The sequence below is a fragment of the Schistocerca americana genome, chromosome 1 (genome assembly GCF_021461395.2).
Source record: "Schistocerca americana isolate TAMUIC-IGC-003095 chromosome 1, iqSchAmer2.1, whole genome shotgun sequence".
Taxonomy (NCBI): Eukaryota; Metazoa; Arthropoda; class Insecta; order Orthoptera; family Acrididae; genus Schistocerca; species Schistocerca americana.
In genome coordinates, this window is record NC_060119.1 from 1205355149 (window position 1) to 1205379561 (window position 24413).

The 24413-nt window shown below is 43.4% G+C and overlaps 1 protein-coding gene across 2 annotated transcripts in view; it reads right to left on the reverse strand.

The window, feature by feature from the left end:
* LOC124552218 overlaps positions 1-24413 on the reverse strand; it is a 229947-nt gene that overhangs the window by 127337 nt on the left and 78197 nt on the right. The gene's annotated exons all lie outside the window — the stretch shown is intronic.

Consider the following 24413-nt stretch of genomic DNA (forward strand, 5'->3'; position numbering starts at 1 on the left):
AATTTCCCTGAATACTTTTGTATTTTCTTCTTTCGTTGAGCCACTGAAGTATTTCTTCTGTCACCCAAGGTTGCTTCGTAGTTACCTTCCCTGTACACATATTTTTCTTTCCAACTTCTATCATTGCCCTCTTTAGAGTTATTCATTATCGCGGTACCTCTATCCTTAGAGAATTTCAACCATATTTCCATTCGTTAATACTTCTGTATCCCACTTCTTTGCGGATTTATTCTTCCTCAGAGGTCTCTTAAATTTAAGCCTACTGTAAATGATTACTCAATTGTGAATTGAGTCTACACCTGCTCCTGCGTACGCTCATCCAATATCTGATTTCGGAATCTTTGCTTGATGCGGTGTAACTGAATACTTCCAGTATATCCTTGCCTTTTCCAAGTATACCTTCTCTTCTTGTGATTCCTAAGCTGAATATTCGCTATTACTAACTAAAATGTATTGCAGAAATCAATTAGTTTGTCTCTTCATTCCTAGTAACAAGCCCATATTCTCCCATAGCCCTTTCTTCTACTCCTTCCCCTGCAGTGGAATTCCAGTCCTCGATGACTGTTACATTTTCTTCTCTCTTTATGGACTGAATTACGCTTTCAATACCCTCATATATTCTCTCTATTTCGTCATCTTCCGCTTGCGATGTCAGTTTGTGTACTATTGTTATCGGTGTTCGCTTGCTCTCGATTCTGATGAGAGCAACCTTATCACTGAATTGTTCACAGTAACTCACTCTCTGTCCTACGTTCGTATTCACTACGAATCCTTCTCCCATTATACCATTTTCTGCTACTCTTCCTATTACCATACACTCTTCTCATCAGAAATCCTTGTCTTCTTTTCTTTTCACTCACTTGACCCACACTTTATCTAGACTGAGTCATAGCATTTCTCCTTTCAGATTTTCTAGCTTTCCTACTGCGGTCAGATATCTGACAATCCATGTTTCGACCAGTAAAATGTTATCGTGTTTGTTGGTTTTTCCATTTATTTTTCATGATCACCTCACCTTGCAGTTTCCTCCTGGCGATCCGAATGGGGATGTAATCCGGAATGTTTTGCCGATGGAGAAATCATCATGACGCTTTTCCAATTACAGGTCACATGTGCTATGGATAAACACTATGCTCATTCTTCCGTCTTTTAGAAAAAATTACCCACCCCAAAGGCAAGAGAGATGCCTGAACCTCTGTCCACTCCACCGCCATCTTCGAGAAGGCCGTTGGCAGAACGGGGATGACTTCTTACTAACTACGGCAATTTTTAAGACTGGGACGCACGTGAGTTTCTTTTTGCCTTGAAACAGTTTAAGGTTCTAGAACAGTACTCGGAGAATTATTTGTGCCAGGGGTGAATTTCTGTGATAGTGGCTGACAGTTCCTTGCGAGTATTTTCTGTAGGTTCCTGAGTACTTCGCGAGAGTACATGTCGGAAGCGTTTACCCAGAGCAGGGTGAGGGTGTTTGTGAGAGCTGAGAGATCACTCTCCGCGTCATTTTGCTATCATAGTTCTGTGCGGGTAGGGTGTGGTAGCGGTGGAAGAGCGTCGGGTGGCAGCTGCACTTTTAATACCTTTAGTGGAACAGAAAACGAAGTGAACTGCCATTTTTGTGTTGGATAAGAAACATTATTAAGCGACGCGGTGATTTTACAGCATGCAAGAATCTCATTATAGAGCTTGTGATGGAAAATCCACTACAATATCGAGAATGACGGAGACGGAGATGGAGGAAATACTCTTTATAATTGGATCCAAATTGCCAATCTAGGTACTATTACGCGTAAATTCGTTAGTTTCAAAACACAGACTGCTTTTGACATTCGTATTTCTCTTTAATATTTGGTAAAGTACAATTATGAGGAAATAGCATTAGACCAGTTGCATCATGATACCCACTGACGTTCAAAAGCCGAAAATGGCGGATATCTCAAATGAAACGATTCCACACATGTATTTATTTGAACGACTTTACTTGTATTGTCTTAAGGAATCACTCGATAATGCCTGAAGGTCTGTTCTTCAACACCAAATATAATAATATAATCAATAAATTAAGCATATCCACTACGGATATTTTAGAACCTGTGACTGTTAACTGAACGTAAATACATAAAACTGCAACCAGTCACTTTTTTTAACAGTTATTATTCCTTGAACTGGTTTACTAACCTTTTCACGTACAACTTCAGATGGTTTTCTGAAAGTTACAGCACTATTTTTAGCATAATGCTGGGTGCTGGCTTGCGACAGTATGGGCGGCATTTTTCTTTAGTGTCCATCTGTCTGCTTTCATTATGATGGTCAGTTGGTACATCACTTCACATACGTTTACACAATGTAAATGATGTCATTCTGTAAAAGTGTGTGTTGAACCAACTGGTCATCAAAATGGAAGCAGGCAGATGGTCACTAATGGGAAAAGCCGCCCATACCGTCGCAAGCCAGCACCCAGCATTATGTTAGAAACAGTGATGTAACTTCCAGAAAACCATATGAAGATGAACCTGAAAAATTTCGGAAACCAGTTCATGGAATAATAAATAACTATTCACAAAAGTGACTGGTTGCATTTTTGTGTATTTAAATAACCAATAAATACCACACCACATAAAATTATAGATACTACTGTATAAACTGAAGTTAGAATCCAATTTTTCGATTTCCAGTAAGATTACTTTCAAACATAACTTCATTTCTTTCTCTTGTTAATTAATCTACATTATAAAACTACTTTGCCTGATTTCTTGAATTGTGGATAATTTCTTCGGTGGAAGTGTTAAAACTTTCTTTCTTATCTCAGTTCCTTTAGTACAGTAAATTGTGCATTCCATAATGCTGGCCGTTCCTCGTACGAACTAATTAAATGCACGACTTCGTACTGAATCCACTTTCTGGCAGCTTTATCCAACTACTTTTTTCCGACACTTGCCAACATTTATTCACAGTGCGTTTCCACCGTGACAGTAGTTTCAACGAGTCTGACGATGCCGTTACACGTTTGTACAGACTTCCTCGCGGTGTTCATGTTGCGCAGGGGATAGTGCGATATCCTTTCACTGATATTTTCTCATTAACGTGAAATTGAGTCACTACGGTGACAATGTTTTTATTTTCGTTTGTTAATTATTTATAACATGTCTAAGATGTTTTTATATGTTGTTTGCTGCGTAGCATTGCTTAAGTCTGCCAATTACCTTGCCGTAGTGGTAACACCGGTTCCAGTCAGATCACCGAAGTTAACTGCTGTCGAGCACTTCTATGGTTCAAATGCCTCTGAGCACTATGGGACTTAACATCTATGGTCATCAGTCCCCTAGAACTTAGAACTACTTAAACCTAACTAACCTAAGGACATCACACAACACCCAGCCATCACGAGGCAGAGAAAATCCCTGACCCCGCCGGGAATCGAACCCGGGAACCCGGGCGTGGGAAGCGAGAAGGCACTTCTATGGGTGACCACACAGTCTGCCAAGCGCTGTTGGCAAGCGGGGTGCACTCAGCCCTTGTCGGGCAACCTGAGGAGCTACATGATTGAGAAGTAGCGGCTCCGGTCACGAAACCTGACATACGGCCAGGAGAGCGGTGTGCTGACCACATGCACCTCCATATACGCTTCCAGTGACGTCTAAGGGCTAATGATGACACGGCGGCCGGTTGATAGCGTTGGGCCTTCCAAGGCGTGTTCGGACGGAGAGACAAAGATTGTTTGAGTCTACAACTTTCGAAATACGCTAACTGCTCTTGCTGTTGGCTTTTGACGTAAAATGGGAAATTTGTCAGAAACACGCCACGGCCACATATTATAGCTCCAAGTACACTGTTTCGTGTGTAGATTTATTTAATGTGAGCAATGGCAGGAAAAAATATACACTGAACCGCCGATGAAACTGGTATAGACATGCGTCTTCAAATACAGAGATGTGTAAATAGGCAAAATACGGCGCTGCGGTCGGCAACACCTATGTAAGACAAGTGTCTTGCGCAGTTGTTACAAAAATGGTTCAAATGGCTCTGAGCACTATGGGACTTAACTTCTGAGGTCATCAGGCCCCTAGACCTTAGAACTACTTAAACCTAACTAACCTAAGGACATCACACACATCCATGCCCAAGGCAGGATTCGAACCTGCGACCGTAGCGGTGCACGGTTCCAGACTGTAGCACCTAGAACCGCTCGGCCACCCCGGCCGGCGCAGTTGTTATACTTACTGCTGCTACAATGGCGTGTTATCAAGAATTAAGTCAGACTGAACGTGATGTTCTAGTAGGCGCACGAGCGATAGGAACAGCATCTCCGAGGTAACGGTGAAGAGAGGAGTTTCCGTACGCCCATTTCACGAGTGTACGGTGAATATCAGGAATCGGGTAAAATATCATATCTCCGACATGGCTGCGGCCGGAAAAAGCTCCTGCAACAACAGGACCAACGACGACTCAAGACAATCGTTCAACGTGATAGAAGTGCAACCCTTCCGCAGATTGCTGCAGATTTCAATACTGGGCCATCAACAAGTGTCAACGAGCGAACCATTCAACGAATGATCACCGGTATGGGCTTTCGAAGCCGACGGGCCGCTCGTGTACCCTTGATGACTCCACGAAACAAAGCTTTACGCCTTGCCTGGGCCAGTCAACACTGACATTGGGCTTTTGATGATTGGAAACATGTCGCCTAGTCCGACGACTCTCGTTTCAAATTCTATCCAGTGGATGGACGTGTACGGATATGGAGACGACCTCATGAATCCGTGAACCCAGCATGTCAGCAGGGGACTGTTCGAGCTGATGGAGGTTATGTAATGGTGTGGGTCGTACGCAGTTGGAGTAATACGACTCTGACAGGTTAGACGTACTTAAGCATCCTGTCTGATAACCAGCATCCGTTCATGTCCATTGTGCGTTCCAACGTACTTGGGCAGTTCCAGCAGGACAATGCGACACTCTACACGTCCAGAATTGCTACAGACTGGGTCCAAGAACACTCTTCTGAGTTTAAACACTTCCGCTGGCCACAAACTCCCTAGGCATGAACATTATTGAGCATATCTGGGTTACCTTGTAAAGTGCTGTTCAGAAGAGATCTCCACCCCCTCGTACTGTTACGGATTTATGGACAGCCCTGCAGGATTCGTGGTTCATTTCCCTCCAGCACTACATCAGACATTAGTCGAGTCCATGCCACGTCGTGCTGCGAAACGTCTACGTGCTAGCGGGGGCCCTACACAATATTAGGTAGGTGTACCAGTTGCTTTGGTTCTTTAGTGTAGTACCACGATGCGGTAGTCCACAAACTGTGAACTACGGCACAGACGTGAACCGCTGTATGGCCACTCAGCTCTCACCGAGTACTGTCAGCTCTCCCGGCAACGCCGGTATAGTTTCTCTTGTCTGAGAGCTACGAGAGCAGCTCTAAAGAGATGGGGACTGCCGTCTACACGAGAGATCTACTCGCAGAGCCCGACTGTCTGGCATCTTGCCCCATTGTAACACAAAGCTCTCTGAGAGTGAATAACTTTCACGTCTACGTTTACTTTACGTCATGTTTGAAATGCATTTCTGATGGTACATTCCACCAGAGCTGTAATTTATTGTTTTCCTTTCGTATTTTATTCTTCCACAGTTAGTTACGAGCATTGCGTATTTTTCGATGGTATATTTATACATTCGAGCCATTATAAATATCCTCATACAGCAAACGTTTGTTGTACTGATACTATTTATTTACAAGTGCGGGATCTGTAATGTTATTTATGAAGTGAGGCATTATTTTGCTTTGTCACATTTATGAAGTAACTCGATCAAAAGAAAAAAGATCTAGTAGGATAAATACGTAACAATGGCATTTTACACAATGTACTGAAGCAGTGGTACAGCATAAGCAAAAAAATCCAATTCTTGTGCACAGAGTTCACGAGGTGACCGGAATGTACAAAAACATGCAAACGAGAAAATGTTGTGCGTCAGTGCAGGGCAGTGCAGTAAGACTCGAGCGCTTTAGAAGAATACATGGAAATAATGTAGGAGCTTATAAACTAACCACTGAAAATTCTTTAAGTAAAATGAAACGTAGGATTGATACAGACGGAAGAGATGGAATTACAAACCTTTTTTTTTTCTCAACAAGTTCACGCTCTCAAAATAATATCGAAATAAGTACAGACATTGACTTTCCTTAATGTGCCATTGCCGTGTAGCTTTATCGGTGTTATTATTGTGCTGTTACCCATTCAAATCAGTACTCATGTCCATAAGTATGTTGCTAAAATATTAATAACTCATACTTGTACTTGTCTTCATGAATAGGAGATTACATTAAAGTATTTGATTACCGTTCAAAATAGCTTACTAGAGTTTTCATTTGAAACAGGTGCTAAAATTTATATAGTGAGTTGGCACTTTCTTAGTATTCGTATGATTAACGAAAGTTCGTCTTCAAATTGGGCTGGCGACCGTTTGTTAAAATTAGCACAGTTCTTGTGACTGTGGTTGTATCACAGGCATAACTAATGTGTGCTCGTATTCTTCTATATTCACCATGCTACTGCGGAACAAATCCTTTAATAGCAGTGTGAAATGTTGTATCTTTTCATTACAATCTCCGCCAAATGAAGTTCGATAGCTTAACTGAATATTGGATACACCTCCATAGACAATGTCATTGCCGTATCAGAGAAACTGGTCGGTCTAGTTTTATAAATACAACGCGATTAGTATTACGGTAGTAGGTCTCATGACCAGTAATGTTCCGACAAGCAGTACTACAACCAGAGATATACGAGGTGCATTCAAGTTCTAAAGCCTCCGATTTTTTTTCTAATTAACTACTCACCCGAAGTCGATGAAACTGGCGTTACTTCTCGATATAATCGCCCTGCAGACGTACACATTTTTCACAACGCTGACGCCATGATTCCATGGCAGCGGCGAAGGCTTCTTTAGGAGTCTGTTTTGACCACTGGAAAATCGCTGACGCAATAGCAGCACGGCTGGTCAATGTGCGGCCACGGAGAGGGTCTTTCATTGTTGGAAAAAGCCAAAAGTCACTAGGAGCCAGGTCAGGTGAGTAGGGAGCATGAGGAATCACTTCAAAGTTGTTATCACAAAGAAACTGTTGCGTAACGTTAGCTCGATCTGCGGGTGTGTTGTCTTGGTGAAACAGCACACGCGCAGCCCTTCCCGGACGTTTTTGTTGCAGTGAAGGAAGGAATTTGTTCTTCAAAACATTTTCGTAGGATGCACCTGTTACCGTAGTGCCCTTTGGCACGCAATTGGTAAGGGTTACGCCCTCGCTGTCCCAGAAGATGGACACCATCATTTTGTCAGCACTGGCGGTTACCCGAAATTTTTTTGGTGGCGGTGAATCTGTGTGCTTCCATTGAGCTGACTGGCGCTTTGTTTCTCGATTGAAAAATGGCATCCACGTCTCATCCATTGTCACAACCGTCGAAAAGAAGGTTCCATTCATGCTGTCATTGCGCGTCAACATTGCTTGGCAACATGCCACACGGGCAGCCATGTGGTCGTCCGTCAGCATTCGTGGCACCCACCTGGATGACACTTTTCGCATTTTCAGGTCGTCAAGCAGGATTGTGTGCACAGAACCCACAGAAATGCCAACTCTGGAGGCGATCTGTTCAACAGTCATTCGGCGATCCCCCAAAACAATTGTCCCCACTTTCTCGATCATGTTGTCAGACCGGCTTGTGCAAGCCCGAGGTTGTTTCGGTGTGTTGTCACACGATGTTCTGCCTTCATTAAACTGTTGCACCCATGAACGCACTTTCGACACATCCATAACTCTATCACCACATGTCTCTTTCAACTGTCGATGAATTTCAATTGGTTTCAGACCACGCAAATTCAGAAAACAAATGATTGCACACTGTTCAAATACGGAAAACGTCGCCATTTTAAGTATTTAAAACAGTTCTCATTCTCGCCGCTGGCGGTAAAATTCCATCTGCCGTACGGTGCTGCCATCTCTGGGACGTATTGACAATGAATGCGGCCTCATTTAAAACAATGCGCATGTTTCTATCTCTTTCCAGTCCGGAGAAAAAAAATCGGAGGCCTTAGAACTTGAATGCACCTCGTAGTGTTGACCTGCACCCCTGCACGAACTAACCAGGTCGTATGGCGTGCCCACGTAAGATCTTATCTAGTGTTTTATATTGTCTACACTACGTTATGAGTCTTGAGATGAATTTATGAGAGTCATGTGCGTCACACTTTCCGTACTATGAAGTGCATGGAAACATGAAAGCTTTGTAGAATTAGGTAACGTATTGTATACTATTCACTTGTTCTGATAAAACCTTTTAGCTATAAAAAGATCGGGTAAATTATCTAAAATAACTGTTCAGTGCTAATCGTTCCATCAGTTTAGTAATGCACACTGCAAATAAAAACGGGGTGGAGGTAAGTTACGAAGCAGTTACTAATCAATAAACTCATTCAGTATTTAAATAGCTTTACTGCTCTATAGAACCATAAGTATTCTCAGTATCCCCAGAGAGACTTTTCACATTCTTAAACTCGTAAAATGAAGAAAGAATACTTGTTAATGAAAGATCACGAAACTCAAGATTAAGGAACTACTTTCGTTTTGGTGACGACGCTGTAGCCGGCCCGTGTGGCCGAGCGGTTCTAGGCGCTTCAGTCTGGACCCGCGCGACCGCTACGGTCGCAGGTTCGAATCCTGCCTCGGGCATGGATGTGTGTGATGTCCTTAGGTTAGTTAGGTTTAAGTAGTTCTAGGGGACTGAAGACCTCAGATGTTAAGTCCCATAGTGCTCAGAGCCATTTGAACCATTTTTGAACGACGCTGTACTTTCGCGTGCAGTGAAACTTCAACGACGCATATGGAGCGACTTTAAATAAAGGCCTCAGAATCAATCGCAATAGCTCCAAAACGATGTTGCGTTATACGTAGAAAATTATAAAAACTAACAAGGAATTATCCGAATGGGACAGAAATCGATAGACGTGATGTACATGTAGAGACAAATGATAACAGTTTCTTACTTGGTCACCGGGGCTCATTTCGAGGCGGGACTCATCACTGAATAAAATTCTACTCCGGTTAATGAGGTTCCAGGCCGAAGACGTGTCTGGAGACACCCTGGTCAGCAGTGAGGTTCCACTCTGGCTTTCGCCCGCCATACAGCCCACAACCACGGGCATTGGTCTAGAGTGCCATTTCTTTTCATAGCAGGACCTTCTTCGGTGTCATCCGTGACACCCTTACAGCACACCGGTACGCTGACGATACTTTACGCCCTATTTTGATGCCCTTCGTGACAAAATATTCTGGGCTTACTTCACAACAAGATAATGCCCGCCCGCAAACACAGGATGTTTTTACTGCTTGTCTTCGTACCCGCCAAACCCTACCTTGCTCGGCTACGTCACCACACCTCTCCCCAATCGAGAGCGTTTGGAGCATTAGGTGCAGGGCGCTCCAACCACCTCGGTATTCTGACGATCCAAAGCCGCAACTGGAGAGAATTCGGCCCAATACCCCTCAGGACGACATCCAGCAATTCTGTCAATCAGTGCCGAGCCGAATAACTGCTTGCGTAAGGGCCGTAAGTGGACCAACGCATTATTGACTAGCTGAGTTTGTGAAAATGTTTCTAATGAATAAACCATCCGCTCTTCCTAAAATTGTAATCATTTGTAATTTGTTTGTTTTGCAAGCTAGTGTGACCGCTTGTTGGCGTCAGTCAGTCTGTCAGTCTGCCAGGCAGCTGTAATCGGACGAGACCGAAGTAGTCACAGCGAAGTAACCGGTTTCGGACTTTCACGAGTTCCTAACCAGGGACCCCTCGTCTACGGGTAGCGTCTTTGGTTCATAATCAAAACGTCTTCGTTCCCGAGCTCGAATCCCGCCGCTGTTTAAATTTTGATTAATAATCAACATTGTCGGCTGACGACCACCAGCATCGTCCGCTGCTCGTGGACTCGCGGTCACGCTCTCGTTTCCCGAGCACGGGGTTCCGGGTTCGATTTCCTGCGGGGTCAGGGATTTTCACCTGCCTGGGTGTTTGTGTTGTCCTCATCTTTTCATCATCATTCCTGCAAGTGGCGTGAACGGACTGAGCTAAGGTTGGGAATTTGTAAGGGCTCTGATAACCGCGCAGTTGAGCGCCCCACAAACCAAACATCATCATCATCATCATCATCACCTCTGGCTTAAGAAGTCGCCCCTCATTCTGCCAATGGCGTTGTCAAAGAGGGCGGAGGAGCGTACAGAGGTTCAGGGCACTCTCTTGTCCTAGTGGTGGGAAACCGCCCCTAAAGGCAGAGGAATCAGCAATGGTAAACGGCATGAGGATGCAGAAGGCAATGGAAATCACTGCATTAAAGACACGCAACGTGAATCCACAGGACTTGTGGCCTGTAATTGAAGAAGTGTCATCATTATCTCTTCATTGGTAAAAGATTCCGGAGTAGTTCCCCATTCGGATCTTCGGGAGGGGACCGCCAATTAGGAGGTTACCATGACAAAATGATTGCATTATCAACGGAAGGATAACGTTTTACGAGTCGGGGCGCGAAATGTCACACGCTTGAACGTGGTAAGGAAACTAGATATTCGAAAAGAGAAATGCAAAGGCTCAATCTAGATATAGTAGGGGTCAGTGAAGTGAAGTAGAAAGAAGACAAGGATTTCTGCTCAGATGAGTATAGGGTAATATCAACAGCAGGACCAAATGGTATAACGCGAGTGGAATTCGTTATGAATAGAAAAGTAGGGCAAAGAGTGTGTTACTGTGAATAGCTCAATGATAGGGTTGCCCTTATCGGAATCGACAGCAAACCAACACCGACGACAATAGTTCAGGTATACATGCCGACGTCGCAAATTGAAGATGAATAGATAGAGGAAGTGTATGAGAATATTGAAAGGATAATACAGTACGTAAAGGGACATCAGAATCTAATAGTAAAGGGTAACTGGAATGCAGTTGTATGGGAAGGAGTAAAAGAAAAGATTACAGGGGAATATGGGCTTGGGTCCACAAAAGAGAGAGGAGAAAAACTGATTTTTTTTTTACTATTAAAAACAGTCTTGATCACGATTTATTTATCAAATCGATAAATAAATCGTGATCAAGACTGTTTTTAATAGTAAATATTTGTAAGACATTGATCACTGCCTTTCCAGTAATGTATTCAAAAGTAAAACTAATTGAGTTCTGTAAGCAGGTTCAGATAGTAATAACAAATAAACTGTTCAAGAATCACAAGAGGAGGAGGTATACTTGGAAAATGCCGGGTGATACGGGAAGATTTCAGTAAGATTACATCATGGCCAGGCAGATATTCCGAAATAAGATACTGGATTCTAAGACGTACCCAGGAGCAGACATAGACTCAGATCACATCATAGTAGTGATGACGAGTAAACTGAAGTTTAAGACATTAGTCAGGAAGAACCAATACGCAAAGAATTGGGATACAGAAGTATTAAGGAATGACGAGATACGGTTGAAGTTCTCTAAGGCTATAGATACAGCAATAAGGAGTAGCTCAGCAGGCAGTACAGTTGAAGAGGAATGTACATCTCTAAAAAGGGCCATCACAGAAGCTGGGAAGGAAAACATAAGTACAAAGAAGTTAACTACGAAGAAACCATGGGTAACAAAAGAAATACTTCAATTGATAGATGAAAGACGGAAGTACAAAAATGTTCCGGGAAAAACTCCGAAACAGAGAAACACAAGTCGCTGAGGAATGGAATAAATAGGAAGTACAGGGAAGCTAAGAATAAATGGCTGCAGGAAAAATGTGAAGACATCGGAAAACAAACGATTGTCAGAAGGACAGACTCAGAATACGAGAAAGTCAAAACAACCTTCGGTTACATTAAAAATGGTTCAAACGGCTCTGAGAACTATGGGACTTTACTCCTGAGGTCATCAGTCCCCTAGAACTTAGAACTACTTAAACCTAACTAACCTAAGTACGTCACACACATCTATGCCCAGGCAGGATTCGAACCTGCGACCGTAGCGGTTCCAGACTGTAGCGCCTACAACCGCTCGGCCACCCCGGCCGGCGGTGACGTTAAAGGAAAGGGTGATAACATTAAGAGTTCAATGGGAATCCCACTGTTAAATCCAGAGGAGAGAGTGGATAGCCGGCCGAAGTGGCCGAGCGGTTAAAGGCGCTGCAGTCTGGAACCGCAAGACCGCTACGGTCGCAGGTTCGAATCCTGCCTCGGGCATGGATGTTTGTGATGTCCTTAGGTTTTTTAGGTTTAACTAGTTCTAAGTTCTAGGGGACTAATGACCTCAGCAGTTGAGTCCCATAGTGCTCAGAGCCATTTTTTTTAGAGCGGATAGATGGAAAGAATACATTGAAAGCCTCTATGACTAGGAAGATTTGTCTGGTGTGATAGAAGAAGAAACAGGAGTCGATGTAGAAGAGATAGGGAATCCAATATTAGAATCAGAGCTTAAAAGAGCTTTAGATGACTTAAGATCAAATAAGGCAAAGGGATAGATAAAATTCCATCAGAATTTCTAAAATCATTGAGTTAAGTAGCAACAAAACGATTATTCATGTTCGTGTGTAGATTGTATGAATCTGGCTACCTTCCATACAACTTTCTGAATATCATAATCCACACAATTCCGAAGACGGCAAGAGCTGACAAGTGCGAGTATTACCGCACAGTCAGCTTAACAGCTCATGCATCTAAGTTGCTTGCAAGAATAATATACAGGAGAATGGAAAATTGCGGGTGCACTAGGTGACGATCAGTTTGGCTTTAGTAAAGGTAAAGGCACGACAGAGGTAATTCTGACGTTGCGGTTAATAATGGAAGCAAGACTAAAGAAAAAGGAGAGAATCGAAGCATTTGATATGTGGTACTATAGACGAATGTTGAAAATTAGGTGGACTGGTAAGGTAAGGAATGAGGAGGTTCTGCGCAGAATCGGAGAGGAAGGGAATACGTGGAAAACAAAGGGACAGGATGATAGGACATCTGTTAAGACATGAGTGAATGACTTACATGGTACCAGAGGGAGCTGTAGAGGGTAAAAGCTGTAGAGATTCGAATACATCCAGTAAATAATTGAGGACGTATGTTGCAAGTTCTAGTCTGAGATGAAGAGGTTAGCACAGGAGGGCAATTCGTGGCGGATCGCACCACACACGTCAGAGGACTAATGAGTAAAAAAAAAAAATTGGGGCGAATTGTATAGTTTCATCTGTGTGCTTTGATAGTTTAGTTTCTTGAGTTTCTACGTGTTAACTTAATATCTAGTAGACACAGTGTTCGGGTTTTAGTTTGCGTCGGAAAGCAAACTGATATTGTGACATATTACAAGTTCCGAATCAGGGCGAATTATTTAATCTAACTTGAATGTTTCGGTAGTTCGGTTTTGAATTTCTGCGGATTAATATAATTTATTAGACACATTTCTTGCGTTTTCGTCGGGGTCTACAGTAGAGTTCCACAGCACGTGTCGATAGTCCGTTTAACTGAGTAGATTACTTTCCCGCGGTCTTTAGTATGGATAGGGATTGCGATTGTTGTGTGGATGCGAGCCGAATTGGTGACACTTCGCTCTCAGTTCCAGGCTTTAATAGCTTAGGTTACACAGCCTGAAGCTGCAGTGGATGGGCATCACTGTTGTGGCCAGTCGTGGGGATCCAACGGAGGTTCACCGAGCAGTCCTCACCGGTGGTCAGCCCAATTACTGATGGCACTGAGATTGAACCATCACCTGTGGTCGAGTGGGAGGTCGTCCCGGGGCCTGGCAGGTGGTGAAAGACTTCCCAGGGAGCCGCACGTAAAGCCTCCCCATGTTAGTCTGTTTAACAGGTTCCAGGTGCTGTCTGTGGCTAACATAGTCGCTCAGCCAGATCCAGTCGCCTGTTTTGTTTCAGAGGAAACCTCTCAGCCGGCATGATCCGGGCAGTCACAGAGGGTGGGATACTTGGTAATTGGGAGCTACAATGTTAAGCTCGTTATGGGGCCCCTTAGGGACAAGGCTACCAAGAAGAGGGAGAAAGCCAATGTGCAACCCGTGTGCGTATTGGGAGGAGTCATTCCAGACGTGGAACGGTTCCTTCCGGACGCCATAAGAACAGGTGGTGGCGCACGTCGGTACCAACTGTGTGTCACTTGGAACAGAAGAGATTCTCTCTGGCTTCGAGCGGCGAACAAAAGTCGTATAGGCTTCCTATCAAGATGAAAGCTGAGCTCACCATTTTCAGTATAGTCGACAGGACCGATTGTGGACCTCTGCTACAGAGCCGAGTGCAGGGTCTGAATCAGAGGTTCAAACGGGTTCGGCGACCGTGTAGGCTGCAGAATCCTCGGCTTGCGCCATAGGGTGGTTGGGTATCGATTTCTGCTGAATAGGTCAGGAGTCCACTACACGCAGGGACGGCTATACGAGTAGCAGGGGATGTGTGGCATTCACTGGACGGTTTTTTATGTTAGAGGGTCTCGGGGAAACACAGAAAAGGCTTCATTCTCAAAGGTTGCAGGGTGAACACAGGAAGAACGTTATAACAGTCGTAAATTGTCGTAGCTGTGTTGGAAGAGTACCAGAGATCCAAGCGCTAATAGATGGCACGGATGCTCAAATCGTTAGAGGCACTGAAAGCTGGCTAAAGCCGTATATAAGTTGAACCGAAATTTTTACGAAGAATCTAGCGATATTCCGAAAGGATAGGCTAAACACAGTTGGAGGTGACGTGTTTCTTGCTGTTGGAAGTAGTTTATCTTGTCGCGAAATGGAAGTAAATAGTTCCTGTGTGTTAGTATGGGGACAGTATATTCTTGTCAACTGGAATAAAGTAATAATTGGATCCTTTTACTGACCTCCCAATTCAAATGATAGAATTGCTGAAAGGTTCATAGAAAACTTGAGTTTAATTTCAAACACGTACCCGACTCATACAGTTATAGTTGGTGGTGACTTTCATTTACCCTCGATATGTTGGGCGAAAATACGTGCTTTACATGTTTAAATCCGGAGGTACGCACAAAACATCAACCGAAATTGTGCTAAATGCATTCTCTGAAAATTATTTCTAGCAGTTAGTTCATGAGCTCACGCAAATAACAAACGGATGTGAAAACATACTTGACCTCTTAGCAACAAATAATCCTGAGCTAATAACAAGCATCAAAACGGATACAGGGATTAGTGAGCGCAGAGTTGGCGAAGCGAGACTGAATATTGTAACCCCCAAATCCCAGAAAAATAATCGAAAAATATACCTATTCAGCAAAACAGCTGAGAGACGATGTCCATTTTTTTTCAAATTAACAATGTAACTGTAGACCAGATGTAGCTTGAATTCGAGAAACAGTAATGGCAGCAATTGAGAGATTTATATCAAATAAACAAACGACGGAGCTGATCCTCCTTGGTACACAAAACACTGATGAAGAAACAACGAAAGAACATGCCAAATTTAATAGGACGACGAATCTCCAAATCTCCAAGATTGTCAATTTTTTAAACAAACTCGAAATATAGCGCGGACTTCAGTGCGAGATGCTTACAATAGTTTCTGCAGCGAAACTGTGTATCGAAACCTGGCAGAAATTCCAAAGAGGTTGTGGTCGTATTTGTATGCTAGCGGCAAGACATAATCAATGCCATCTCTGCGTGATAGCAATAGAAACACTACGGAAAAAAGTGTTGTCGAAGCAGAGTTACGAAATACAGCCTTCCGAAATTCCTTCACCAGCGAAGACGAAATAAATATTCCAGAACCCGAATCAAGAACAACTGCCAACATGAGTAATGGAGAAGTATATATCCTCGGAGTAGTGAAGCAACTTACATCACGTTACAAAAACAAGTCCTCTGGTCCAGATTATATACCAGTTAAGTTCCTTTCACAGTATACTGACCCAAATGCTCTATACTTATCACATAAACCTCTTCCCTCAACGAAAGATCCGTACCCAAAGACTGGAAAGTTCAGGTGACACCAATATTCTAGATAGGTACTAGGAGTAATCCGCTAAATTAGAGGCCCATATCATTAACATCGATATGCAGCAGAATTTTGGAACATATATTGTGTTCCAACATTATGAATTACCCCGAAGAGAAAGGTCTATTGACAGGCAAAACTGATTTTGAAAACGTCGTTCTTGGGAAACACAACTAGCTCTTTAGTCACGTGAAGTCTTGAGTGCCACTGGCAACGGATTTCAAACTTATTCCGTACTTCTAGATTTCCAGAAGTCTTTCGACACTGTACCACACAAGCGGCTTGTAGTGACATTACGTGCATATGGTGTACCGTCTCAGTTATGTGACTGGATTCTTGATTTCCTGTCAGAGAGGTCACAGTTCGTACTAACTGATGAAACATCATCGAGTAAAACGGATATGATTTCTAGAATTCCTTAAGATAGTGTTATAGGCCCTTTGTTGTTCCTCATCTGCATAAACGATTTAGGAGACAATCTGGGCAGCCGTCTTAGGTTGTTTGCAGATGATACTGTCGTTTATCGGCTAGTAAAATCATCAGAAGATGGAAACAAATTGCAAAACGATTTACAAAAGATATCTGAATGGTGTGAAAATTGGCAGTTGACCCTAAATAACGAAAAATTGAGGTCATCCACATGAGTGCTACAAGGAATACGTTAAACTTCGGTTCCAGAATATATTAGTCTAATCTAAATGCAGTAAATTCAACTTAATAACTAGGAATTATAATTAAAAACAATTTAAATTAGAAAAAAGCAGCCGGCCGCGGTGGCCATACGGTTCTAGGCGCTTCAGTCCGGAACCGCGCGACTGCTACGTTCGCATGGTCGAATCCTGCCTTGGGCATGGATGTGCGTGATGTCCTTAGGTTAGTTAGGTTTAAGTAGTTCTAAGTTCTAGGGGACTGATGACCTCAGATGTTAAGTCCCATAGTGCTCAGAGCCATTTGAACCATTTAGAAAGAAACACATAGAAAATGTTGTCGGGAAGGCAAACCAAACACGAAGTTTTATTGACAGATCACTTAGAAAACGTAACAGGTTTGTCAAAGAGACTGCCTACTCTACGCTTGTCCGTCCTCTTTCAGAATACCGCTGCGCAGTGTGGTATCCTTACCAGATAGGACTGACGGAGTGCATCGAGGAAGTTCAAAGAAAGGCAGCATGTTTTGTATTATTGCGGGATAGTGGAGAGAATTTCACTGAAACGATACAGGATTTGGGGTGGACATGGTTAAAACAAAGGCTTCTTTCGTTGCGGCGGAATCTTCTCACGAAATTTCAATCACCACCTTTCTCCTCCGAATGCGAAAATGTTTCGTTGACGCAGACCTATATAGGGAGAAACGCTCGTCATAATAAAATAAGAGAAATCAGAGCTTACTCGGAAGCATATACATGTTCGTTTTCTGGAACGCTCTGCGAGATGTAAACAGAGAATTATTGCGAAGGTGGTTCAAATGGCTCTGAGCAGTATGGGACTTAAACATCTGAGGTCATCAGTCCCCTAGAACGTAGAACTATTTAAACCTGACTAACCTAAGGACATCACACACATCCTTGCCAGAGGCAGGATTCGAACCTGCGACCGTAGAGATCGCGCGGTTCCAGACTGAAGCGTCTAGAACCGCTCTGCCACACCGGCCGGCGAAGGTGGTTCGATGAAACTTCTGCCAAGTAGTTAAATGTGATTTGCCGAGTATCTGTGTAAATGTAGATGTACATGTTCATCGCGTCTACAGATGGCAACCCAATCAGAAGGATAATTCTTCCCCCCCCCCCTTCCCCCCCTCCCCCCGCCTTCCGCCTAACAGTGAAGTTTGTAATCTTCTGAGCTGCCTTTAATGGGAAGTTCACAATCAGTGTGTGTTTCGACATACTCGCCTGGAACACAATGACACGTCTTTCTCCTGTTTATGCGCAACACGTTACAGTTGTTTTCGCTGAAGGGCAATTAACAATCTCTGCTTCAATCGCTGTTAGTTTAACAGCACAATGAGCAGTGATTACTGTAATCTACTCAAATATGACGCGTAAAGAAGTTGATTGGAGTACATAGGTATGCGAAGCGAGAAGTTTTATGGACATTTCGGTCGTGTGGACTTGCCGACAGACACGTAACACAGTTTTCCGTTGGCGACTGCTGCCCGCCGTATGACTGGGTTGCCCAGTGACGTCACGCCCCCTGCGGGACCTGTCCTCTTCCCTCTGTACTCTCACCCTGAACGCATCTCTCTCACATCCCATCCTACAAACCCACATCCTGTCCGCTGACCGCTGACAGCTTTCACGTACTTCCCATCTCCCGTAAGTCGAGCCAGTTTATTTCTCCTACATGTCCCCTTACTCTCGCTCACTTCCTATTTCTTCATTTGTGTTGCTACGTCGGCGGCTGATCTGTAGTCGCCATCGTCGTCTTACGTACAACGGTTAGCTATCTATCAGGTCCTTCTGCACGAAGTTTATGTTGATCATTTTCTTGGTCTACCTACGTCTATCCCCATGGTTTTCTTTGGCAGACTTTGTGTTCTAATTCTTCTTACACGTTTAAATTGTTGCGTCACAAAATGTGGACTACAGCACTCATTCACTAGCGACAATGGGAATCGCAACACCAAAAAATAATTCATGTAGTGTAATAAAATTTCGGGAATGGTGAAACGTCCCCTTTCAACAATTATACATGACTGTGCTTAAACTGACACACAATGTTTTTAGCGCAACGCAATCTGACTTTCAAAATTCCCTACAAAAGAATGGCCCTGACTAACATTAAACTATACCTTTCACAAATCACTTACCTCACAAAAATCTTCGCTGCTCAAGCTACTGCAATACAGCGAGCGCCACTACTGCCAGCTAAATAAAAGATTCAAACTATGGAAGGCACTAACTACTGATAGGGATAGTTAGCAAATGAAAGATATTAATAGAGAACAAACAATGTATTTACCTTGATATCATCATATATAAATATAGCAGTTCATGACAAATTTCAAAACTCCGCCATCTCTCTCCCCACATCCACCACTGCTGGCGGCTCACCTCCAACTGCGCAACGCTACGCGCTGTTCACATCCAGCTGCCGCTGCCCAACACTACAATGGCAGACAACAATGCAAACTACCCACAATGGTTAGGTATCATACTTCAGTGATTAACATAGCAAGATGACAGGTTAACGTAAGCGCGAGATAACCATTGCAGATGCGAAACGCTGTTACGTTTATAAGCGGTGTTTTACTGTAAAGATGGTGGGTATCAGTTTGTGGGATGGAGGTCCATGCTAGTTCCACTTGGTCGGTCAAAACAGGGACGGTTAGTGTTGGTTTTAGATGGTGCTGGAGCTGTAGTCCGATTATGAGGCATATGTGCTCGATGAAAAGGATCTGATGATCGAGCAGGTCAAGATAGCGTGTCGACATCTGTAGAGCATGTTACAACTGTGGTATGCGGACGAGCGTTATCCTCCCCCCTTCCCCCCTGGACTTTTCTTCATGAATGCAGCACATCAGGTCGAATCGCCAGATTTGCAGTCATGGTACGTGGAATAACCACGGGATTGCTGCTGCTGTCATACGAAATCGCATCCCAGACCATACCTTCAGGTTTAGGTCAAGTGTGTCTTGCAGACAGACAGTTTGGTTCAGGCCCTCAACCGGCGTCCATCTAACCAAAAGACGGCCTTCACTGGAACCGAGGTAGAACCATCTCTCATCAGAAAACGCAAAACACTTGCACCCTGTCCTCCAATGAGGTGTCGCTTGACATCACTGAAGTTGGCTTGTGGTCAGCGGAATGCACGCAACAGGGCATCTGCCTTGAAGTAATCTATTTGAAACAGTTCGTTGTGTGACTGCAGTGCCGACTGCTGCTGCAGTTGCTGTTGCAAATGCAGTACGACGAGCCAGAGTCAAACGTCGAACCCGATGGTCTTCCCTATCGGAAGCGACAAGAGACCGTCTGAATACCGGTCTTCTTGCGATTGTACATTTCCGTGACTACAGCTAGCAGCAATCATGTACTGCAGTAACGCAGAAGGGAAATCGAGTTTCTCTAACCATGCTACACGACCCATTTCAAATTCAGTGGAGTAACGATAATGGCGCCTTTGTCACCTTAAAGACTTCTTGACTAACATGAACTCACCAAGTCTAATCTCCAAGGTAACTAACGCTCACGATCGTGGTGCAGCTAGCCACACTTATGCGGCTGGCGCGAAATCTGAATAGGCACCCATCTTTCAGATTTAGAAACACGTCTACCAACTTTCGCTAGCTGTGCACAACTCCTTCTTGGTGTTGTGATTTTTTTTTCGTCAGTCTATTTCTCCCGGTTCAGCAGCACTGCGATGAGAACAAGTAGTGAATGTTTTTTTTTTAAATTAAACTCTGTAAAATGAGAGCCGTTACTTCTTCTGTTATTTTCACATGTTTACTGTCCACCGAACAAGATCGATCCCTATTGTGCAATGATTAGAAATAATAACTTTTGCGTTACAAAAATGAATAGAAACGATTGATTTGCAGTCGCGTTCCATTACTGTTAGTTTGCCTCTAAGTTGCGGATGAGATACAGTTGTAATTAGATGCTGGACAGTCTTACTTTGGCTTACAATGTACAGCTTTTGCAACTACAGTGCGATCTTTATTCAGTATTTTTTTTATCTAGTGAGTGTAAATTTCAAGGGAAAGTATAACTATTCGGAGATGGAGCTACACATTTTACTTTGTTCTTGATTACACACACACACACACACATATTTACAGTCTCCCTCTCTCTCTCTCTCTCTCTCTCGCTTTCTCTCTCTCTCTCTCTCTACAGTGATCATATGAAACATTAACACTATTCATTGTCGATGGGGTTAGTGAAAAAAAAATGTTCGCCACCAAATAAACAGAAAGGAGCACAAAAGATTAATCTGATTAATTATCTACGCTGCAGCATCAGTTAGAATGTACACAAACAATAAAATTAAATTACAAATTTGGATTTATTAATAGGTAACAGATATTGAAGAACGGTCGACGGATACTTTGATTCATACGGTGTCTTTCCAAGAGCAAAATATCACTGCAAATTACGTGAGAAAAATGACTGGCATAATTTTACAAATGTTTACATCCATTATTTATCAATCGCTACTCCAATTATCTTCATCATGTAAATGAAAAAAAATATAATCCGTCTATTGTAACTGAAATTCTTGCGAAAAAGGGATAGTGTCAATCCTCATTCACAGTATAAACATAACTGCTACGTTTTTATTACGAACATTTTTCTTATCTCCTATGACCCCAGAACGAACTGAAATACCAACAGTTTTGATAAATTCAGCGCATATTGCACTCTTAAACACCTGCGTAATATTAGTAAGTATTGTAACCACTGAATAAAAATACAAGCTTAGCGCTTGTTATACGACTAGCGGTACTACGAAGCTGGACGTGGGACAATACTTCGACGTGTCACTGAAGTTAATACATTACACCAAGACAATATTCCGAGAAGGAGCGCGTATCACCGCACCATCTGTCTTTGTATTCAACTATGCAAGTACATTAAACTCACTTCGAACAGCTTCATTATTTATCAAGTCTATACCTGAGTAGCACTACACTTTCCTCAAGTTCCGTGTCTCTGCTTCTTTATTTTGCTTCATCTGTCCTTTTATTTACCCAACTCTCGCTTCCATACAACAGTAATGGTATCGCCACTGACACATTCGCTTACCTAACGTATTACGTACCCATCTATGCCAATTCCTAACACACGTATTTATTTAATTACTTGCGTTTCGTTTTGTGCATGTGAAACATCGTTCTCCCATCCTTGTGTAAATCAGGCAGCACACGGGGCAAGGCAGCTAACGTTGACGTGCATACAGACGGGATGTCTAATGTTACAAGACACAGCGCCGTCGGCACACGCCACGAGCTGGTTAACGTCACGTCGTGCTCCGCGCTCTCCACAGGCAATTGTCAGTTTTCTTAGGCTCGCAAAACCATAGAGTTTCCTCATGAAAATAAACGTCCGTATAATACCTACAGTAGCTGCATTACAACCCACCGTATGCTAGTCATGTTGTTCTGTCTTAAAATACACTGACGAGCCAAAGAAACTTGTACACCTGCCTAATACCGTGCAGCGCCACCGCGAGCGAGCAGAAGTGCCGCAACACGACGTGGCATGGACTCGAATAATGTCTGAAGTAGTGCTGGAGGGAACTGACACCATGAATCCTGCAAGGCTGTCCATAAACCCGTAAGAGTACAAGGCGGTGGAGACCTCTTCTGGACAACACGTTGCAAGGCATCTCAGATATGCTCAATAATGTTCATGTCTGGGGAGCTTCGTGAGCAGCGGACCTATTTAAACTGAGAATAGTGTTCCTGGAGCCGCTCTGTAGAATTCTTGATCTGAAGGATGTCGCATTGTCCTGCTGAAATTGCCCAAGTCTGTCGGAATGCATAATACACGTGAATGAACGCAGGTGACCAGACAGGATGCTTACGTATGTATCACCTGTCACAGTCATATCTAAACATATCAGGGATCCCTTATCATTCCAACTGGACAGCCGGCCGGGATAGCCGAGCGGTTCTAGGCGCTACAGTCTGGAACCACGCGACCGCTACGGTCGCAGGTTCGAATCCTGCCTCGGGCATGGATGTGTGTGTTGTCCTTAGGTTAGTTAGGTTTAAGTAGTTCTACGTTCTAGGGGACTGATGACCTGAGCAGTTAAGTCCCATAGTGCTCAGAGCCGTTTTGAACCAACTGGACACACCTCTTTTAGAATACTGCTGCACGGTGTGGGATCCTTACCAAATAGGACTGACGGAGTAACCGAAAAAGTTCAAAGAAAGGCAGCACGTTTTGTATTATCGCCAAATATGGGAGTGAGTGTCATAGAAATGATACAGTATTTGGCCTGGACATCATTAAAAGAAAGTCGTTCTTCGTTGCGACGGAATCTTCTCACGAAATTCCAAACTTTCTCCTCCGACTGCGAAAATATTTTTTTGACACCGACCTACATAGGAAGGACGATCACCACGATAAAATAAGGGAAATCAGAGCCCGTAGGGAAAGTTATAGATGTTCATTCTTTCCGCGCGCTATACATATACATCTGCATCCATATTCCGCAAGCCACCTGACGGTTTGTGGCGGAGGGCAACTTGAGTACCTCTATCGGTTCTCCCTTCTGTACCAGTCTCGTATTGTGCGTGGAATGAAAGATTGTCGGTATGCCTCCGTGTCGGCTCTAATCTCTCTGATTTTATCCCCATGGTTTCTTCGCGAGGTATACGTAGGAAGGATCAATATACTGCTTGACTCCTTGGTGAAGGTATGTTCTTGAAACATCAGCAAAAGCCGGTACCGAGCTACTGAGCGTCTCTCTTCCACTGGAGTTTATTTATCATGTTCGTAACGCTTGCGCGATTACTAAATCATCCTGTAACGAAGCGCGCTGCTCTCAGTTGGATCTTCTCTATCTCTTCTATCAACCCTATTTAGTACAGATCCCACACCGGTGAGGAGTATTCAAGCAGTAAGCGAACAAGTGTACTGTAACCTACTTCCTTTGTTTTCGGACTGCATTTCCTTAGGATTCTTCCAAGGAATCTCAGTCTGGCATCTGCTTTACCGACAATTCATTTTATACGGTCATTCCATTTCAAATCACTCCTAATGCCTACTCCCATATGACTTATGGAATTAACTGCTTCCAGTTGCTGACGTGCTATATTGTAGCTAAATGATAAGGGAACTATCTTTCTATGTATTCGCAGCACATTACACTTGTCTACGTTGAGATTCAATTGCCATTCCCTGCACGATGCGTCAATTCGTTGCAGATCTCCCTGTATTTCAGTACAATTTTCCATTGTTACAACCTCTCGTTATACTATAGCACCATCCGTAAAAAGTCTCAGTGAATTTCCAGTGTTATCCACAAGGTCATTTGTATATACTGTTAATAGCAACGGTCCTAAGACACTCCCCTGCGGCACATCTTAAATCACTCTTACTTCGGAAGACTTCTCTCCATTAGGAATGACATGCTGCGTTCTGTTATCTAGGAACTCTTCAATCCAATCACACAATTGGTCTCATAGTCCTTACGCTCATGTTTGTTCGTTAAAGGACTGTGGAGAACTGTATCAAACGCCATGCGGAAGTGAAGAAATACGGCATCTACTTGGGAACCCGTGTATATGGCACTCTGAGACTCGTGGGCGAGTAGGGCGAGCTGGGTTTCAAACGATCGTCTTTTTCGAAACCCATGCTGATTCCTACAGAGTAGGTTTCTAGTCTCCAGAAAAGTCATACTACTCTAACATAATACGCGTTCCAAAATTCTACAACTGATCGACGTTAGAGATATAGGTCAATATATCTGCACATCTGTTCTACG